Source organism: Uranotaenia lowii, chromosome 2 (assembly GCF_029784155.1).
Source record: "Uranotaenia lowii strain MFRU-FL chromosome 2, ASM2978415v1, whole genome shotgun sequence".
Lineage (NCBI taxonomy): Eukaryota > Metazoa > Arthropoda > Insecta > Diptera > Culicidae > Uranotaenia > Uranotaenia lowii.
This window is the reverse complement of record NC_073692.1, coordinates 270,600,307-270,617,650: the sequence shown is the minus strand read 5'-3', so window position 1 is coordinate 270,617,650 and position 17,344 is coordinate 270,600,307. Positions and strand designations below refer to the sequence as shown.

Genomic DNA, 17,344 nt, shown 5'->3' with positions numbered 1-17,344 from the left:
AACCATTTCACTTTTTTTTTTATTTATCATTTGCTCTAGCAAACCAGAAAGGTTCGCGATAAACACATCAATAAAAGCATTTTTATTACCGCTTTCATAAAAGTCTAGTTTATATTAAAACTTTTCTTAGAACTATATTTTGATTTAGTTTTTTTATTGTTATTATGTTTAACAACTCTCTTCGAGGACTTACCTACCACAATGCCTTTTTGAAATTGTGCCTATTCAGACTTTTCGAATTGACTTTAATATCATGATGATTATTATGAAACATTGTCTAAACAATTATTTTAAATTTGACATTGGTTTTTAACGTAAAATTTCCATCTTTTCCAAATGACTTGGATTGTACAATTACCATCATGTTTAAATTCGACAAAAGTAAACAGTTAAATTATTTATGTACACTATGCCATTATGAATAATTTCAATTTCATGCCAAACTCTAATTTATTTTGCACTTTATTATTTTGCGTGCAGTGAATGCTATGAACGCACTCCAATTTATTTACCACTTTAGAACGATTTTTCGTGGCCGGATGAGTATAAAACCGCTCGTGTATTGTCGAACCGCCCGCTTAAATCTTCCTGAACAGGACAAGCAACTCGTGTGCAGTGGCCAGAATTTGGATGTCAACATGAAGGACAGAGGTTTTGTGCGCAATCGAATTGGGCAGATGACCGAGATGGCTACATATATCGATCGAATTCAGAGACAAATTATCCTGGGAAAGTATATGACGCTCTGCGTAGTGCTGTTGTAGGATGACCATAATTTTGCTGAAAATCACGAAAAAAGGTAAGTTTTCTATTCTTAAAACTTCTTGTCATGCTAAGTACAATTCCATGTTTATTTCACAGAACAGTTAAAGGATTCGAAGCTTACTTGAACATTTCAGGATCCGATAAGGAAGAATGTTAATAAGCTGCCAATATGAAAAAGGAAATATATATAGTTCGGGATTTCTGGAAATCCGAAATGCGAGCGTCGATAAATAATTTTAGCATCCGTCGTTAGGTGAGTAAATATTCTTGTTCATTTTTTTCATTTTCTTACCTACTAGGGTAACGGACTTATTTTAGACCAGAGGACCTATTTTGGGCCACCTTGTCTAGCTCTTTTATAAAGCAACTTATCATGAATTTTCTTGACGAATATAGTTGAAGCTCGGGAACTTAATGTATTGCATTAATTTTTTTCACATTTGGTTGCTTTATAAGAGAAGAGAGCTAGACAAAGTGGTCAAAAATAGGTCCCGTGGTCCAAAATAAGTTTGTTACCCTATTTACTCAATATTCAACAGTAAACTGTTCCTATAATACACTTCAATTGCTTGATAATTTTTTGAAATATTTGTTTGCAGCTAAACGCTAAGCCATCTCACAAAGGATTCTCGGTTTAAAAAGTCTGTGCCAAATCAAGTCTGGTAAGCGAAAACGACTGTATCAACGTTAAATACCCCGCAATGGCTGGAAATAGGACATGTCGTAGGAACTGATTAAGTGCCATACTCATGAATTTCCAATCGGGCAACAATATAAGGGATTTTTCAACAGGAGGTGTTAAATCGTTCAAATTGTACAGCTTAATTCCTTATTAACTGACACTGAATTATTTCATCGAAGAGGTTAGATTCATTATGGCAAGGCTTGTGAACATAATCGACATCGACCCAGTGTTGTGAAGAAAGTAGGTAACCAAATGGCACTGCGTGAGCCAAGACTCATTAGGGATCATCGGATTGAAATCAAGCCAAATAAACATCCAAGTGCTGCGCCAAAATCCGATGGATTGATGACCGATGTACTCTGCCGAACAAACCTGCGTTCGGTAAGTAACAGGTTTGAAAATTCCCATCTTCAAAATTGTTAGTATAATTTTGATATTTTTCGGGTTGGAAGTATTTTTTTGCTCACATAGAAAATTAAAACAGGCATATATTTACACAAGTAAAATAGCAATATTCAGTTTATGTTATAAAATTATATTATTTATTCCAATACACGTGAAAGGAGAATTAAATGTTCATTCGTCTTAACGTTCAGAGTAGGAGACATTCATACTATTTAGCATGTTGCTACTACATAAATGAAGGCGTTTAACACTTCAGATTGCCATTATGAATATAGCCTCCGCTGGCAGATAAAGAAGTACTGTCAACATTATGAATCTTTGTATCGGTTTTTTAAAAAAAGGTAGTTTTATTGTATCGATCATACTTACTTATACAAATAATATAAATTTTTTAGTACAGCACTCGCTCGTGAAACGGATATTTTTTAAATCAATTTCTCTTGGTGATCGGACGTTTTGGCAGATGAAATCAGTCAAGTTCAGTTCATTTTCTACGTTACTGATGGTCCTCGGTCCAAAAATTAATTTTTGTTCCTTTATCATTTTATTACAGATGGATGTAAAGAATTCGATCATCGATGTGTATGCTGATAGGATTTGCTCAGCGCTTGTTAATGAGAAAAACTATGCTCCTGCTACAAAGTCAATTCCTTGTGGCCCTCAGTTTTCAGTTTCAGGAAACACAATGAAAAGATATTTAAACAAGAATGGAAATAGAGATACAAGGAAATTATTTTTGCTCAAATAATTTAAGGAAAGGTTTGTTTTAAGAATTAAATCTTAGAGTTTTATCATTTCTTGTACGTTATAATTCTAATTAAAAAGTCGTCAAATTATTAATAAAAATAAGTTAAAAAATATCTTCGTTAATTGATTTTTTTAAAGCATATCCAAAGTTGGTATCAGTTTAATACTTAGTTAACAATACCTAATGGTTATCAATCGAGAAGTTTTATCTACTTTAAGCTGGCCATTTAAAATATTTACTTGTAGAATTACTTTGCTATGTTTGGCTTTAAACTGAATCGTATAAGCCGTTTCTAATAAAAATTATAAAAAAAATTCTTTTCTTCCAGGTCATTACACAATACTATCTATTTTTGAATTTTATGTAAGATAAAATAGATAAAACAAATTTAAGATTTATTTACAATTATTTACAATACTTCAAACATAAAGCGTCTCGGAAGACAGAAATTTTTAGAAGAATAAATTTTTATGGACATAAATTTTAGTTAAAATTGCAATTTGTGATAATACTGAACGTTTTTTAAGTTTGCACTAAAGCTTTCTGATTTGAAACTGAGATAACGTTTGACAATCAGTATTCTTAAAAATTGTGAAAATCCACAAAAATTATGTCCATGAATATTTTTTTTCTCTAAAAATTTATTCCTCCGAAAGCTCATATCACATTAATTTCGAACAACGCTGTTTCATATCTGTAACGATCTAAATTTATGTCTAAACAGATGTTTTATTTTTGTGCGTCCAATTTGACATAAATTTACATCATAGATGATATAATATTAGGTCGAATATGCTTTAATATTTATATCTGAGGAGTTATGGCTTGAAGCGTTTCTGTTTTCTTCCATGTAATTTTATGCCAAAAATGATGCTTTAATTTTGTGCATCAAATTTGACATAAATTTACACCAAAAAATTAATAATATATTAATTTAATTCCTATTTTAAATTTTTTAGCTACAGTCAATTTTAATTCATTGATTTTCACAATTCTCAATAAGGCATGGATCCCGATGGGAAGGTCGAAATCCTGAATTACCGATGTGGTTTATTTCGCACAGCACGAACTTCGATGTGAGATAACACGAGTCGATTCCAGAAAGTGCTCCATGCAAAAAAACGTCGTTTTAACTGAGCCTCTAATGCTCATCAGAATGGATATGTTTCGCTTGTAGTGTCGTCTGAAAATGCCAATAATATTTACTGAAAACTGTGAAACGTTCGTAAATGTTTACCGAACATCGTAAAACATTCGGTAATTTCAGTTTTGGTGCACGGCGTATAACGCGAAATGATTCGAGACTCGAGTCATCTCGCGTAATAATCTGTGCATCATAAACTCAAATTATCGAATATTTACGGTGTTCGGTTAAAACTCCTAAATTTGGCAGTTTTCGGTTAATATTACTGGTATTTTCAAACGACACTACAAGCGAAACATATCCATTCTGATGAGCATTAGATTCTCAGTCAAAACGACGTTATTTTAGCATGGAGCACTTTCTCGAATCGACTCGTGTTATCTCACATCCAAGTTCGTTATTTTGGTAAAAATAAAAAATACCCATTTTTCGGTCAAAAATACCGATTTTTCGGTAAATATTACCGAATTTTCGGTAGTAATTACAGACATATCGGTAAAAATCACCGGATTTTTGGTTTTGGTTTGGTTTTGGTTTGGTTTGGATTTCGGTTTGAGTTTTAGGTATTTCGGTAATAATTACAGGTGTTTCGGTGAACTGTACCGGTTGCTCGGTTCATATAACCGAGCTTTATAGTTTTTTGGTTAAAAATGACCGACCTTTCGGTAATAATTAAAGACATTTCGGTTCAACAATACCGGTTTTCGGTAATATAACGAGCTGTCATGTTAACAACTGTCAATATTTTGACAGATGATCTGCCGAGTTTTGGTTATTTTTTACCGAAAAAGGTCCGTAATATTTGACAGCTGTCACTCCTCGGCCATGAAAAAATTACCGAACAGTTTAACGAACTCCACATGTTAGGATTTCGGTAAAATAATTACCGAACTCGGTAATTTTCGTTTACTGTGCAGATGTCACTTATTTTTCAAGTGAAAATTATTTTGGGTGTACCTTTAATTTGACAGTTAGAAAACACAACTTTTTGCCTTTGTGTTATTGACATGGCTGATTTTGAAAAAAACTGAATAATTATTTCCTGATATAAAATAATTTTAAAAATTTTAAATTTCTAATTTATCATATTTATCAATTGTAGCTACTAATTGTTCAAACTTAAATTGGAAAGCTTTGCAATTTTAAGATTTTGATTTAAACATCTTAAGATTTATTCACCTTTAGAAAATATTTTGAGAGTAAGTATGTCCACGTGGACATGCCGTACCCTAAGTTGCAATGGGTTAACGGCTGCGGTGTGTATGTTTGTGAAAATGATGGATCAACCCATCATTTTCCTGACAGTGTCGTTACACACAATCTTGTTAAACATGGTGTCATAATATGGCCTAAATTAGAAGAGGAGCTGGACATCTTTATTTAGTTTAAATTCAGCAGTAGGTTCAAAGATGTCTATTTTTTTTCATGATCCATGTTGATAAGATGAATGGGAGTTGAAACACTTGCCCTCCCTTCCGCAGAACAATCGCAACATTTGGTAGTGAAAGTATCACAATTTACCATAATAAAAGTTGATACTTTCAATAAAGCATAATTCGTTTGGTTAGGTAGTTAGATGGTTTAGTCTTGTAGAATTAAAAATAGAGAAAACGTGTGAAAAGTATTACGATGTTAGGTAAAGGTTATGGTATTCGCCTCCCCAATGCTCTAGTAAGTGTGTATTTGCGGTTTATGAATTTCGTTGGCTTATTCTTAAATCAAGCATTTTACAAGAACTAGAGGCTCATTGGATGGGAATGCTGTTGTTGGAAAATGTTATATTTCATTTGGTAAGACGTTTTTTTGCTTTTTATTTAATTATTCATTTTTAGCAAATCTTTACGTTTTTCGCTTTAGTTTGAAATTCATCTATGGAAGTATATATTAGAATGTACGGTTTTGAAGAATAACAATGAGTAGGTAGTCCTAATTACTGATTTCGGGTATTTTACAATAGGCATGCGGTATATTTTAATAGAACCCCTATGTAGATTTTTTGTAAATTATGATGGATTTTAACATTCAACTATGTGAGGTAGGTAGGGTACGGTAAGATGTGCTGTTATATCCATATTCTGGTAAATTTTCATGATTTTGTGATGTTGTGATAGGAATAAGGTAGCTTACTTCTACTATTAATTTGAGCTATAATTTTTATTAGTTTGAAATAGGCTTGCTCCAAAAAGCAAAACAAACTCTCACATCCATATTTTGGTAAAATAGTATGATTAGCAATGAAATGGAAAAACTCTAAAAAGAAAAACAAAAATTTCAAAATTTAGAAAATGAAAGGCAAAAAATTAGGGAAAAACAGCAAATAACACTTCAATTACTTCATGCAAGAACTAATTCCTTCCTTTATATTTCTCTTTCCTCTCCTTTTCTCTTTCTTTTATTTTCATATACCCCTGCGCATACGATTCGGAGTCATATGATGACTGGACCCCGAGACAACTATCACGAAACCCATCACACATACCAGTGGAATTGGGGCGGAGACACGAAGCAGACGTTCAACAGACGACGACGAAGGAAGGAAAAACATATAAGATAAGTTAAAATGATTCCTTTAATAACGCAAAAATTAAATGTAGTTAGATGCGTGGAGAGTATGTAGAGGCCAGTCTCGAACCCGCCCATGTCCTTCCTCCAACTGGTATCGGGAGGGGTTGGTTTATTATCTTGAACTGCATTTTATCCATATTCCATGGATATAATGAAGTGCTTGATGGTTTAACCAACGTCTCAAGATCGCTTACTATTCTACGCTGCCTTCTCTAAACTTTAAATTTTCTTCTCCAAACTATTCTAATTTTCATTTCCAGCGTCAGCTCCCCGAGCTATTTAAACGTCATAAAAAAAAAAAATATTATAGATTGTAGTAATGATGATATTTTTTAATTTAACTGGTTAGGAACCATCAATACAAAAAGTAACAAAACAAATAAAATTATGTATAGGCACATTAGATCCTATAAAAATGTTACCCAATGTCATGCAACAGCATTAAAAAAATTCAATTTTAATCTATGATTGTTATGGTAACTATTAGTTTATGTTATTTGTACTGATAGATTTAAGATAAATGATAACAATAATTGATTGTATTCTTGTAAAATATGCAAAAAGAAATAAACATTTAAAAAAATACCTTAGATTTTTTGCAAAGAACAAAAAAACCTGAAATATTGGCACCCCGGGTAATCGGTCCCGATACGGGTCGAAAAATCGTTAGGTTTCGGCCCGAAATCGATTCTTTTTTCGGATGGACGCTAGGGAAATCGACCCACACACTCATCTGGCGCAACCCCTTATAATGTAGTTTTGACCCGTTATCGGAAAAGACTGGGTTAACTCCTTTTTCATGTAAAGGCCTTGTACCCTTTATAGTGTACACAGTTTGTACGTCAAACAGAGGTGAAAATTAGTAATGTAAACATGTAAAATCTACACATTATTTTGGAAGCCCGCTCTGCATGGCGATGTCAGCCCTTTGATGTTAGCCCTTTAAAGTGTCAGAAGGATGGAAAGAAAATAATAAAAATAAAACAGATTTTGAATTTCTTTATTCATGCTAGTCATTTATTTATTTTCATGCTGGTGTTATAAAATATAGGTTTTAGCGATTCCATTTCAATAACTCACATTTAAACTCAAACACAACTTTTAAAAACATTGCTTAATCCACAATGCAAACCGTATATACCATCACTCTCGGATAGAATGACAAGTTAGAAGACTACCCTTTATTTAGTAAGCCAGCTTTTCTAAATAATGTGTAAAATTGACTCGATGAAACGACACTTTTTTTGACAGATCTCGGCTGTTCGCAATAATGGGTCAATTTTACAAGTTTAAGGTGTTGCGCCAAATGAGTGTGCAGAAACGGTTCGAAAAATCGTTCGGTTTCGGTCCGATATCGGTCCTTTTTTTGGATAGACGCTATGGCAATCGGCTCAGAAACGGTTCGAAAAACCGTTCGGTTTCGGTCCGAAATCGGTTCGCTTGTTTTGACATTTGACCTGCTCGAACTGGTTGAAAAACTTATCGTCGTCCGAAAAAGTGTTTCATTTTCGCACGATTTTCTACTAAACTCGGCCCGATTTCTTATACGATTTCGGACCGATCGAGCAGATGTACGGACAAAAATCGGGCCGATTTCGGGCGATTTTTCCTGTCTGGGTAACGCGGGATATCGAATCCGACTTTCGATAACCTCGGACCATTTCCATTCGTTGCAGCTACCAGTACTTCTGTGGCCATCGCCGGAAGGTACGATTAAAGGTCCAAGCTGCGAATGGGGTTTCGTGGAACAATATAAACCTAAACGAAAACTTTCCGGTTCGGCAACAAATTGAAAACAGGTCCGCACTTAGCCAAAACAACAACATTGACATTCATTAATGTAAAAAAAATTACAGTATTCAAGGAAAAAATGAGCAGTGTTCTACATTAGTGAACCTGTATAAAAGAGAACCCGCATAATCAATTACAATATATAGAGAATATTCTATATTGTCTCTAAACGTTATCGTTTATTGTAAAGTGAACAGTATATGTACAATAACACAGACCATATTAACAATCTGTATTATGATTATCTGTTAAAGTACCATATGGGGAAAGGGCTGTTAAGCATGTTTACCATTCAAAAAGAGCGATTTTTTCGAACAAATATTTCATGCTACATTATTGGATACGGTTAAAATATCATCCACTTTTGGCGAGCAAAACAATCTACCTGAATGTTCTAGCTACGTTGGAATACAAAATCATAGATTTCATCAACTTCAATGGATATAGTTTGCTTATAGTAGTTTGTAGTAAAAATAACGCTCAATCATACGTTCCGCATATTGTAAAATATTTTTAAAAAGAGCTTCCCTGTACCATAACCAATATAGTTCCAATTCTTTCCCACAAAAAATAAAATAAAATTAAAAAATTTAAATGTTGAGATTTTTATTTTTTATTTCTGATATTATACATGGATTATACAATCTTACCTATTTGTGCAGATCTGCATTGTTCAGCCTTTCAGTAGATTTTTTTTCCGCTCTCCGCTCAGCAGAGATCTTTGTTTCTGTAATTTCATTAGTTTTATTTAATCTCACTAGTTTTTATCGATAATATAATATAGTTTTACTTACTTTTCGCGTTCTGTGTGTTTTTCTCAGCGTGATTCTTTTTTTTCGGAGCCATTTTGAACACAGTTTTCAGTTCCGAACCTGGCGTGGGGTTGCCGACACAAATTTTAACGAAGTGAAGTGAAAATTAGCAGATGCTGAACCCAAGAGCGAAAAAATGCATAAGCTCACAACTACATCTTAAAATAACAATATTAGTTATTATCCGCAAGAGGTGAAATGATAACGACTTGTCTAACTCATACAATGTTGTCAATGTTGTTTTTTTTTTTAATTTAATGTCTAATGCTAAGAAAATATAAGGAAACTTTGTCGTACACTGTTAGAGTCCTGGATAAGGTCCAGAGACAATATTCAAAGGTTGCAAATTTTTATTCTCTTATTATACTATACTTACTAAATCATATATCATATTGTCACTGTCACTGATACGATCCTGTCATAATTTATTGAGGTAATAAAATTTTGAACATGTATAATGAAATGATACTTGGAAGATATTTCATACTGGTACTGCTACCAATATATTAAGTTAATAGTTAGTACTATATCCCCAACTGTTTTTAATTATGCGGGAAGTGACATCTGAAACACAAAATTCCAATCGAGCAAAAGAACTGTCAAAATCGATTCCAATCGATCCAAGCATTTTGTCCCAGAGCTTTTACCTTTCTTATTGAAAACTCAATCAAGGAAGGTATTGTGATTGTTGTTATAGTTCAAACAGATATTTTTTTTAGCTGGTCATATGAATTTATGATTAGGTGCAATTTATTTCAATGCTTTGGTGAATCGTGTTTCTAGTTAGAAAACTAACTAATTATTAACGAAATTCAAGTCATTCATACCGTTTATCGCGATCCTTCGGGCATCGAGTTCAATGTTGTTTTGTTGGATTGAAGGAGCGTTCACTTTAGAGCTTGAACATTGAGCCAGAAAACAGTGCTGGGGATTTTTTTTGTGCAAGATTTAAGGATTATTTATCGACTGAAATTAAATCGGATGAACAAGCGGAAAACATTGAAAGATGATTTAATAAAAAGTTGTCAAACAAACATGTATACCAAATATTATCATCGGATTATCTATTGTTTATAAATCAAAAAATTGTGTTTGCCTTGAGCTTGGTCAATCAGCGGTCAAAATAACGAAAAAATGAATAATAAAAAAAAAACCTGTTTGCGATGCGGGCAATCAGCGGACAAATTCACGAAAAAAAAAATGAAAACCTGTAGTTGTTTAAATAAGTTTAGAATTCGACGACACGGTAGCGATCATTCATTGAATGTTGGATTTTGTGCATGTTTTGTAGTCGGAGTTATCCGTATAAAGTTTAACTGAAAAGCGGTTAGCGTGTAGAAAACCGTCAGATTTTATACTGATTTGACAGATCGCACAAATTTCGCAGTTATGAGTGCGCAGTTCTTTTTATTGCGATGCGCATGGTATTTTTTCCTATAATAGGTTATTCACCGTACACAATTCCTTTTTTTAACTTCTCATATACGATTTGTTACGTTTTAACGACAACATAATTTAATTCGACCAGCATATAAAGTATCAAAGACGCATTTTTCCCATCAAAAATCTTCGTCATGCCAAATTCGTTAATTCTCAGGCTATGGAAAATGTGTTTTCAATAATGTAGATTGTTTTTTGTTTTGTCTGGGATGTTAACGCTCGTAATTAATTCAATCTCAATGAATACTAAGAATAATAATATTTCATTCCGATGACTTCATGTTTTGTCCTCTCTTGCAAAATTATGATTTGATGATTGATTCAAGAATTTACTTCTTCACTTTTCAATGAAATTAGTGAGTAAGAGTGAATTTTTTAACTGTGTTTACTGCTCCGGCTAGCCTACCGCACGGAAGGCTACCGTCGCGCGATTAGAAATTTTCCCAGTAACCGCAATACACAAACTTTTGACGAGCCCAAACACGCATCGCAATACAGTGCTGAACAGAGTGACATCGGCTCGAGCGTCACGGCAGATCAACCACATTCGGTTACCCACACAGAAAAAAAATCTGAATCCTTAACAGCACTGAATTTGAATTGCACAAATATTACATGACACAGAACACTATTTTCTTATGTAAAAATCCGTCATTTGTGATGCTTCTTTTTATTTACATCATATGTGATGTAATTTTACAAATGTTTATCACTAAAAATGGAAAATATGAATATTACATGACACAGAACGCGATTTTCAGTGTAAATTGAGGATGACATGTGATCCTGAAAAAATTGAATCCGAAAAAACACGGAAATAGAATTGCTTGAATATTACATGGCATGTAACGTAAAAAGTGCAAGTAAATCAAAGCAAACATAATTTGATTAAAAAGAAAAAATCTTGATTCAGTAATTCAACAATTTTCGACATTAAAAAGGTTTGTGTTAAATTAATTTTTTTTCGAAGCCTTGGATATACTGACGCAGTTGCTGATTCATCCGTGAGTTTTTCATTCGGTTCATCCCCATAATGAATGTCAATGTTGTTGTTTTGGCTAAGTGCGGACCTGTTTTCAATTTGTTGCCGAACCGGAAAGTTTTCGTTTAGGTTTATATTGTTCCACGAAACCCCATTCGCAGCTTGGACCTTTAATCGTACCTTCCGGCGATGGCCACAGAAGTACTGGTAGCTGCAACGAATGGAAATGGTCCGAGGTTATCGAAAGTCGGATTCGATATCCCGCGTTACCCAGACAGGAAAAATCGCCCGAAATCGGCCCGATTTTTGTCCGTACATCTGCTCGATCGGTCCGAAATCGTATAAGAAATCGGGCCGAGTTTAGTAGAAAATCGTGCGAAAATGAAACACTTTTTCGGACGACGATAAGTTTTTCAACCAGTTCGAGCAGGTCAAATGTCAAAACAAGCGAACCGATTTCGGACCGAAACCGAACGGTTTTTCGAACCGTTTCTGAGCCGATTGCCATAGCGTCTATCCAAAAAAAGGACCGATATCGGACCGAAACCGAACGATTTTTCGAACCGTTTCTGGGTCGATTTCCCTAGCGTCCATCCGAAAAAAGAATCGATTTCGGGCCGAAACCTAACGATTTTTCGACCCGTATCGGGACCGATTACCCGGGGTGCCAATATTTCAGGTTTTTTTGTTCTTTGCAAAAAATCTAAGGTATTTTTTTAAATGTTTATTTCTTTTTGCATATTTTACAAGAATACAATCAATTATTGTTATCATTTATCTTAAATCTATCAGTACAAATAACATAAACTAATAGTTACCATAACAATCATAGATTAAAATTGATTTTTTTTAATGCTGTTGCATGACATTGGGTAACATTTTTATAGGATCTAATGTGCCTATACATAATTTTATTTGTTTTGTTACTTTTTGTATTGATGGTTCCTAACCAGTTAAATAAAAAAATATCATCATTACTACAATCTATAATATTTTTTTTTTCTATGGCGTTTAAATAGCTCGGGGAGCTGACGCTGGAAATGAAAATTAGAATAGTTTGGAGAAGAAAATTTAAAGTTTAGAGAAGGCAGCGTAGAATAGTAAGCGATCTTGAGACGTTGGTTAAACCATCAAGCACTTCATTATATCCATGGAATATGGATAAAATGCAGTTCAAGATAATAAACCAACCCCTCCCGATACCAGTTGGAGGAAGGACATGGGCGGGTTCGAGACTGGCCTCTACATACTCTCCACGCATCTAACTACATTTAATTTTTGCGTTATTAAAGGAATCATTTTAACTTATCTTATATGTTTTTCCTTCCTTCGTCGTCGTCTGTTGAACGTCTGCTTCGTGTCTCCGCCCCAATTCCACTGGTATGTGTGATGGGTTTCGTGATAGTTGTCTCGGGGTCCAGTCATCATATGACTCCGAATCGTATGCGCAGGGGTATATGAAAATAAAAGAAAGAGAAAAGGAGAGGAAAGAGAAATATAAAGGAAGGAATTAGTTCTTGCATGAAGTAATTGAAGTGTTATTTGCTGTTTTTCCCTAATTTTTTGCCTTTCATTTTCTAAATTTTGAAATTTTTGTTTTTCTTTTTATAGTTTTTCCATTTCATTGCTAATCATACTATTTTACCAAAATATGGATGTGAGAGTTTGTTTTGCTTTTTGGAGCAAGCCTATTTCAAACTAATAAAAATTCTAGCTCAAATTAATAGTAGAAGTAAGCTACCTTATTCCTATCACAACATCACAAAATCATGAAAATTTACCAGAATATGGATATAAGAGCACATCTTACCGTACCCTACCTACCTCACATAGTTGAATGTTAAAATCCATCATAATTTACAAAAAATCTACATAGGGGTTCTATTAAAATATACCGCATGCCTATTGTAAAATGCCCGAAATCAGTAATTAGGACTACCTACTCATTGTTATTCTTCAAAACCGTACATTCTAATATATACTTCCATAGATGAATTTTAAACTAAACCGAAAAACGTAAAGATTTGCTAAAAATGAATAATTAAATAAAAAGCAAAAAAAACGTCTTACCAAATGAAATATAACATTTTCCAACAACAGCATTCCCATCCAATGAGCCTCTAGTTCTTGTAAAATGCTTGATTTAAGAATAAGCCAACGAAATTCATAAACCGCAAATACACACTTACTAGAGCATTGGGGAGGCGAATACCATAACCTTTACCTAACATCGTAATACTTTTCACACGTTTTCTCTATTTTTAATTCTACAAGACTAAACCATCTAACTACCTAACCAAACGAATTATGCCCTATTGAAAGTATCAACTTTTATTATGGTAAATTGTGATACTTTCACTACCAAATGTTGCGATTGTTCTGCGGAAGGGAGGGCAAGTGTTTCAACTCCCATTCATCTTATCAACATGGATCATGAAAAAAAATAGACATCTTTGAACCTACTGCTGAATTTAAACTAAATAAAGATGTCCAGCTCCTCTTCTAATTTAGGCCATATTATGACACCATGTTTAACAAGATTGTGTGTAACGACACTGTCAGGAAAATGATGGGTTGATCCATCATTTTCACAAACATACACACCGCAGCCGTTAACCCATTGCAACTTAGGGTACGGCAGTTAAATAAAAAAATATCATCATTACTACAATCTATAATATTCGTTAAAAAATATTAATGATCAATGTTACCAACCTGGTACGTATTATTTCCTCTTAATTACTAAGGAAATAGCTAATATTTTGGCGTAATGTGTATACTACTTTTCTGAACTTTTAATTAGCAATTAAACTGTCTAATTCAAGTAACAATAAACATATCACGGTCTAAAAAATGACTTGAATCAACTTGAACCATCAAACTGACCTGTTCAAGCTAGGACTAATCAGCGTTTATCTAGTTCTATGTATCTTTAAAATTATTCGATTTAACAAGACACAACATACGCAGTAAGATTGTTTAGACAATTTAGACAATTCAATCGCTGGATTAATTAAGTATTTTTTAAAACAACAGTATGCATACTTGTTAAATAAAAGACTACTCTGAGGCTTAGCTATAGCTTTGGGTCTGTCTACTGTATTACTGAACATATTACTTGATCGGGTTTTATAAGCGATACCTTACTTTAATACTATGTAAAAATAACCTTAATTTCCTATTTGTTTTCATGCTTCAAGAGTTCACACGAGAACCTATTCTTTACTTGGGCCTTACTGATAAACTCTTCGATAGTTTAAAATTCTTGTTTCGTTAACAAGAGATATTCTGATCTTGTGGTTCCATTCAAGAACCTATTTCCGTAGATTGAGTAATATTATAAAATTGATTAATACATATTTAAAAAAAAATTGTTTAAACGTTGTGTTTGGCAGCAAGTTCCATTTCTAAAGTACAGTTACGGTGGTAGTTAGACTTCACTGTCAGCAGCAGGATGGGATCTTATGACCGACCAACCATTTTATGATTGCGGGACCACCAAAACAGGTTTGAAATGTAGCGCCTAATGAAAAACAAGTGTAAGATATACATATGTAGATTGTTTTGGGAAAAAAAACTTACTGTTAAGTAATTGCCGACATAAGTTAAATGAACACATAACCACCGTTATTCAGTTGTGGTTAATTGGCTAATTTTTGGTACCTTTGGATCGGCAGTTTCATCTGCTCCAAATAGTTGTTGTTCTCCTGTCAGGATGCTAATTGAACCGGTAAAACCGAATATGGCCCAAGAAGAGATAGTTTTTTTTGCTGTAAGTTAAGTTAAAGAAAAATGGTTTGAAATATAGAATCCAATGGTTTGTAATTCAACTTACTGCTAGTCGAATTTAGGCCGCCACAAATACTTCAAGTTTACAAAAGGTTACAGCTACTTAGGTATAAGTTTTCATCCAGCTGATGGCCTCGCAGAATTACGGTCGACATTGGCCAGGGGACCAAAGATACTCCTTACACCTAAGTGAATTCTGATTGCGTAGAATCTTGTTCGCACCGTTTCTGTTCGCGTTTTTGATTTTCCGTTCGATCCTTTTCTGCCTGGTCCATTTTAGCTCCCTTTCTTTGTGCTCGATTAACAGATAACACGTCGGAAATGCTTTTCTGGCAAAGTAGAGCCTTTCTGGCAGTCAAAACCAGTTTCCGATTACCACTCTTGGTGATCATTCCTTTGCCAAGCGGAACAATCCATCACCACCGATTAGACAGGATACTAGAGTACGGGACTGGCGGGCCTGGTGATGATATCGTGGAATGGTAACTTCGGTGTCCGATGGACCAAATTCAAAACCAATCTAGAAATGAACGGCGTGAAAATGACGATGTAGTCAAATTGAATGCGATAATTATGGTACATTATTTACCTACCTTCTTCATCGAAATTTAACAAATTGTGTAGCGGTGGCAAATAACTGTTTTGCTGGAATATCCGTACGAGAATCGAAGGTGATTGAGTTTGTTGCTACCGATGTTGGTTGCCTGTTAGTCACCGGAGGTGTTAAAAAAGGCATCCCCGGATTTCCACTTTTGAACACAAGAACATCACAATGTAGTTCTAGTGCAATGTTTGTTCGGCCTGAAACACTACTTTTCACAATTTTGCAAAACATTTCAACGAGAAACGATGCGAAACGTTTAACGCGATGACGTTTAAAAATTTCCCGCCCAGATAGGAAAAACGGCACGAAATTGGTTCGATTATTATCCGTTCATCGGCCCGAAATCGTAATCAAATCGAACCGATCTTTGACAAAAATCCTATTTCTGCTGCACTGCACTGCCCGTGTTTCGTTTTGTTCATCGCAGCACTGCAGAAAATATCGTCTGTTTTCGAGCAATCGAGCAGGCGGATGGAAATCGAACCGAAATCGGATCGAATTCTAACCGCTAGAATTCGAGTGGCGCCAACTCTGTTTTGCAATCGGCCCGATTGAGCAAACCTTCCTGACAGGGTATCGGTCTACTTCAATAGAAAACATGGGGTAAGTAGATTAAATTGGCCCATCTTTGTGTGCACAACAAATGTTTCAGTGACCGTAATGATAATCACTGCTCAATTTTTTTTATTGATTTCAGGGACCGCCATTCGTTCTACCGAAAGTACCTAAACCCAACGGCAGTGGACGGAAGATGAAATGATCATTCTCAAGGAAACAGTTGGCCACTGTTTCACGTTGAACAGTTGATGGGGCTGAAAATGAAAGAGCGAGAATTTCCTGCATACCGAAGAAGTTTCCTGGTAAGAATAAAATTTCTGCAAAAATCGTTAGAGTAAATTAAATTTATGTTTGCGTTTGAAAGAATTGAAGTCTTATCTTGCAACTAAACGAATTTATTTTTTAATATTCATTTACAGGATTCGACTACTCGGCTCAAGTTGATTTCAACTCCCACAAAGCGGAGGCAGAAGATTCTCAAACATAATGGAGTTTATCGTCTACATCCAACGAATCAAGCGTGAGAAGGCTACAACGGACCGAAAATCTGTGAAGGTTCCAATGGATCGTAAAGCCATCTTGAATCGCTGTATGGTTGACCAGCTGTGGAAAAAAATGAACGTTATTTTTAACAATGATTTAGTGATAATATGATAGATGATTCAATTGTGCAATTCTGTTTATAAAATATTTTTAATAAAAAACGGAAAACAAAAAAAAAACTAACAATTCTTATTGGGAACGCAGAAGCCCTACAAAATTAAAGGGGAAAATTACATCACATATGATGTGACCGGAAAGAAGCGTCATAAATGACGGAATTTTCCATGCGTGTTTAATTTTACAAGTTTATTTTTATTTTACATCATTGCGAGTTCAATGACATGTAATATTGAACTCGCATTGAAAATTCCGTCATATATTATGCTTCTTTTTATTTACCTCATATATGATGTAATTTTACAGATTTTTTAGGTAGTGTGCAGGGTCAACACCGAATTCGGTAAAAGGAAGCTGAGTTACTTTGGCAGCACGATGTACAACAGCCTGCCGGAA

General features: G+C 34.3%; 1 protein-coding gene and 1 long non-coding RNA gene across 3 annotated transcripts in view; one reads left to right on the top strand and one right to left on the bottom strand.

Moving 5' to 3' along the window:
* LOC129741002 (polycomb protein suz12) overlaps positions 1–17,344 on the top strand; it is a 79,358-nt gene that overhangs the window by 40,407 nt on the left and 21,607 nt on the right. The window lies entirely within an intron of this gene.
* On the bottom strand, positions 13,979–16,290 carry LOC129741018 (uncharacterized). 2 transcript variants are annotated; one of them, XR_008736418.1, is made up of 4 exons: positions 15,720–16,290; positions 15,173–15,646; positions 14,920–15,107; positions 13,979–14,860 (listed from the first exon to the last, which is right to left on the bottom strand). It is a non-coding gene; the product is annotated as an uncharacterized LOC129741018 (long non-coding RNA). The 2 variants fall into 2 exon arrangements; XR_008736417.1 differs by having other exon boundaries at positions 15,173–16,290.